Here is a 5,350-nt window from a genome sequence, read left to right on the forward strand (position 1 = left end):
AACAATGGTCCAAAAGTTCAACAGTCTTGATTACACACATGACCCATGTGACCCCAATGTTGATCGTTAGGATTCAATTCTACAATGGTCATCAGTGTAGTCAAACTCATAACATAAACAACGAAAAATAAACGGTAGGTAAGGTTAACAGCCAAAAAATGGTTTGCTCCCCGGAGACGTGTGATCGAATCCCACCCGGGCTTACCCGATGCGCGTGGTTTACGGGCTATTGCGCGCATCCGTAGGGAATAGTCCTACTTCCAAAGGGGGTGGGGACACCCTACGTCAAAAAAAAAAAAAAAAAATAGCCAAAAAATGCCCAAAATCAGCCATTATTCACTTCATTGGACACTTGAAAGTGGAGAAACATATACTGTTCTAACCTACTTGGTTGATGATCCTACGCCCTTAATCCATCAAGCCCTATCACGGTTCCGTAAAGATCGCAATGATGTGATAGTGGGTCCCATTGTATCTAAGATACATTTTGTATGTCACGGGGCTCTCTAAAAATAACAATAATTTTTAATGCAAAAGCACCAAAATCTCCAAAGAGGGTAAATGAAATCCACAAGATTCGCCATCCTCCACTATAAAAATGGTTCAATTGCAACATCCTCTCCTCACTCATTCCCAATCATTAATTAAGTTGTTTCCAAGAGCCATTGTTTCTCTAAAGATGGCTTCCTTCGATTTAATGAAGCGACTCTCTGTGGCCCTTATGCTCATATTTTTCATCACAGCTTCTATGCCAGGTCTCTCTCTCTCTCTCTCTCTCTCTCTCTCTCATATGTAATGGCCTATTTGGATATGAGTAAAACTTATTTCCTTGAGTGTGCATGCAGCTGAAAAAGTGATGGCGCAGGATCTCGAATGTATTGGTGAACTTCAATGCAACCCGCCTTCCCTCTGCAACCCAGCGTGCGTCCAAATGGGTTACTCAAGTGGGGAATGCACAGCCTCTGGTTTTAGTGTTGGCTGCTGTTGCTCTAAATGACATGCCTAAGCTTCCTATCCCTGTTACCATATATTCCTACAGTTTACCATTAATAGACAAATTAGTAGCTTATATAAGATTGGGAATTTCTCAGCTCCTCTCTAAGTTGATTTTTCTTGTTTCTTTATGCAACGGTGCTTTAGTCACTTCTAGTTGTGATTGAAATGTTCTAGCTATATAGTTTGGAAAACAAGACAGGGATTACAGCCACATTATACTTGCAATTAAGGCGTATTCAAACACTATGTCTAATCATATCCTTTTTTAATCCTAAAGGGTGTGCCGGCTAATTCACTGCCCCTTGATTTGCATCCATTTAATTTCATTAACACAAGTACTCAGGCGTAAACCCAATTAGAGTCAACTGGATATGGAAATATTAATGCGACTGAGTTGACATGATGAAACTGGCTATGGTAATAGTAAAGGAACTGAGTTGGCATGATTAGGAACTTTTAGAAATATTTTTCTTTTCAAAACCTTTCCAAAAAAGTTCCTGTATACAAACATGGCCTAAAGGAGTGTGTGTCTATTCACCATAGCATGCACATACAGGCTTTAACCAGTTTGATGGTTCCCCACCCAATAGTTAAACTCCCTTAATACCAACTAGGGCTGCACATTTAACCGCCTAAACCGATAAACCGAACCGAACCGGGCCTTTCGGTTTGGTTCGGTTCGGTTTTTAGTGGCATTGGTTCGGTCACAGTTTCGGTTTTCCATAAACCGTTTGGATCGGTTCGGTCACGGTCTAGGAAAAATTTCAACCGGAAAAACCGAACCGAACCGATGGACCGATGGTATTTTTGCCATTTTGCCATTTTTTGTTATAAATCATATATATATATATATATATATATATATATATATATATATATATATATATATATATATATATATATATATATCAATTTTCTTTACTTGGCACACCCAAATCTAATGTATTTAACTGGAAAGAGAAGAGACCGACCAAAATGGGTGGTTCCAAGTAAATAAATGGGCGGAAATATAACACCAAAGACCAAAAGAATAACTTATTACACGCTGAAAACTGAAAAGGGATAACCTCATAACCCTAGCTGACGGATTTTTCTCTCAAATCTCTACTCTATCTCCACTCTCTCTCGACCAAAACGGAAAAACCCTAGCCTAAGAAGGATTTTGTGCTTTTGATTCGCGAAAGAAGGATTTTGTGCATTTGATTCGGTAGCTGCACATTCGATCTGCGAAACGGCAAAACCCTAGCATTTGATTCTGATTTTTCTCTCAAATCTCTACTCTTTGAGGTATGCTTGAATATGCATCCCTTTTTCTGCATTCGATATGCTTGAATATATCATTACCCCCTAAATTGTGTAAACTGAAGTAAAATTTCGTCAAAAATGTTTTTTCTTGTAATCCAAACAGGGCATAAAAGTAGCAACAATCCAACTCAAGGAAATCGGATAAACCGTGAACCGAACCGAATCGATCCGGTCAAGATCGGTTTGGTTCGGTTCGGTTTGACCCCCAAATGGTTCGGTTACGGTTTGGAAATTTTCCAAACCGATGGCATCGGTTCGGTTCAAGAAATCCCCCAAAACCGAACCGGACCGAACCATGTGCAGCCCTAATACCAACTCTCAACTTATTGAACTCCGTCTTAGGAGGAAATTATGGAAACCTCTGTATCCACCTATGATTCAAATCCAAGCTCTCTCGTCTCTTCACATTTATCTTCTTTCCCCATTAATTCCTTCCTCCCTTTTCTCTATCATTATTTTCATTTTACTTATTCTTCTCGTCCCTTCAATCTTCTTACTCCCTTGTAATGTTCATTAACTTGTTTTATTGAGAAAATAAAGAAGTGCAAATCAGTGTCTTTATCGGGGATGTAGGTTATAACAATCTCTGAACAAAACCACACCATCACACCATCGCCGCCGATTGTAGTACTATTCTCATGATGTTCAATGCCCTAAATGCTTCCCCATGGTGGATGATGTAAACCTTAGACCCATACTTGATTAAGGCTCTGTACGTTTTAGATTATGCCAATCGTTTCTGTCTTGTGAGTACCAAACCTATTATTAGACTCAAAAGTGAGACTTGCCAGCATCCATCGCAGAAGGCATTTCGCGGATGGTCTGTTTCATCTAACAGCAGCCACCTCGTGAATGAAGACAAAATTTGCTGAAAAGTGAGCCTCTATGGCTGCTGTAAGATGCAACAGACCATCCGCGAAATGCCTTCTATGATGGATGCTAGCAAAGTTCCAAGCTAGGAAAATTCAATAAGGCGCCATTTGGATCCGCGGATTTTAGAATCCGGGATTTCTTCAAAATTGTTGCTAAGAGACAAAAGAAGAAGCGGACCGGCCGTTGTTTTTTACTCGTTTTTTACTTCTTGCCCTTCTTCTCGTCAGCAAGAGAGAAGCAGATCCTCCCATATTTCCAAGTTTTAGAAATCTTAGGATGCAGGAGAGATTCTTAAAACCTGATTTTCTAGCTGAAAATCCATGAAACGCTACCACAACAGCGGCAGCAGCTTGATCATGAACCCTCTTTTACACTGTTTTCAAACTAAAAACCTGGATTCTAAAATCCGCGTGTCCTAAGGGGCCGTTTGGATACATGGAATTTAGAATCTAGGTTTTTAGTTTGAAAACAGTGTAAAAGATGGTTTATGATCAAGCTGTTGCATGCTGTCCTGACAGCGTTTCTTGGATTTGAAGTAAGAAAACCAGGTTTTAGAAACCTCTCCCGCATCCTGAGATTTCTAAAACCTGGTTTTCTTACTTAAAATCCACAAAACGCTGCCAGGACAGCATGGAGCAGCTTGATCATGAACCCTCTTTTACACTGTTTTCAAACTAAAAACCTGGATTCTAAAATCCATGTATCCAAACGGCCCCTAAGTGTTTGGCAACCTCCATGCATGTAATGAGTTCCAAGGAAGTTATGTGGCCGAGCTTATATTTCCATCAAACATAGTGAAAAAAAAAATGTTTTTCTTAAAGTTGCTACAATAACAAAAAGAGGGGAGGATAAAATAAGGTTACCCAACCAAAAAAAAAGAAAAAAGAACAGGTACATGCTTCCATCAAAAGAAGCCCTTATAAAGCTATTATGGTGTTCACAACCTGCCCATATAATTCAAACTTCAAAATTTCAAGTCAAACAATATCAGAAACAAAAATTCAAGATTCAGATCAAATCATTTAGGAAAACTTTGCAGCGAAAAATTCAACTCTTGATTTTCTCCCATTTTAACAGATGTTATTTGTGAAAATGGAAGAAGGTGAACCGTTGGATTTATAATTTCTTATTTACGCACCATATGGAAATGAAGATGTTTCTCATAGCCTTGGGCAATGGGTCTCAAATGCCCACTTTTGTGTTTATGTATGTGTGCCAGACTAATACGTTTAAAATCAGAACATCATGATTAGAACTGACCCGCTGAAGAACAATGCATTTGAATTTAGCCATTCATCTGTTGCTGTTTCTAACTATATGCCCATCTTTATTAAAATGAATCAAAGAATTGTTGGGTATATAATATAACCCTATTATGTTATATTATAAGCCCAAACAGATAATGGACCGGTGTAGTGGGCCTATTTGGGCTAGAGCCCATTAACCTATTAAAATCCTAGTATATCTCTATATATAGGGGCTGGAGGCAACAAACTTGGTATTCCAAACTAGATACCTCATGTAATGCTTCAAGCAACCTTGCTTGACCTAATTACCTATAACAATTTTGAAGCATTAAGAACCCTATTTTTTATTTGTTTTGATTAGAAGCCTCTATCTCTCGGATTGGATTCACGTTTCACACAGAAACAAAATCGTTTTGGGCATGGATTTTTTTTTTGCTCGGAAATTTTTTGGGCTTAAGATTCTTCTCTCCCCACCACGTATTCCCACACAGAGACACTCTGTTGCCGCCCTCTTCTCTCTCTGAACAGAGGTTGATGTTCTTGTTTTCCAATTCTTGGAAGAAGAGGGTCGGGTAAGGGTAGAGTTGGATAATAACCCATCTCTGTGTCGTTCTCCAACAGACACCGCCGATCTGTTGAATACATCATCGCTTGGGATTTCTTAGGCGTGATTGCAAGCTCTCTCTCTCTTTGGAAACGTTCCTGCTTGGGAAACGTTCTATCATCTCTTTTGGCTTATTAGTCCTTTGGAAGGACTCACTTCTAGTTTTGGCAACGATCACTCTTTCCCATTGTTAAGCAACTGGTGGAGGCCAAAACTTCGGTGACTACTATTGGGGCCGAATTGCACATCATGCTTGGGATGCAAATCTGTTGGTGGTGGTTCTCTCCCCATTGAGTTTCGACTACTGTGACTCTCTCAATCAAAG

General features: G+C 39.4%; 1 long non-coding RNA gene across 1 annotated transcript; it reads left to right on the top strand.

The window, feature by feature from the left end:
* Window positions 1-638: 638 nt before the first annotated feature.
* On the top strand, window positions 639-1,190 carry LOC143860653 (uncharacterized). Its single transcript, XR_013239772.1, has 2 exons — window positions 639-755; window positions 846-1,190. It is a non-coding gene; the product is annotated as an uncharacterized LOC143860653 (long non-coding RNA).
* Window positions 1,191-5,350: the final 4,160 nt, after the last annotated feature.

This window comes from Tasmannia lanceolata, unplaced genomic scaffold (assembly GCF_043159265.1).
Source record: "Tasmannia lanceolata isolate RefF3 unplaced genomic scaffold, GAP_Taslan_0.1 ptg000037l, whole genome shotgun sequence".
NCBI classification, from domain to species: Eukaryota; Viridiplantae; Streptophyta; class Magnoliopsida; order Canellales; family Winteraceae; genus Tasmannia; species Tasmannia lanceolata.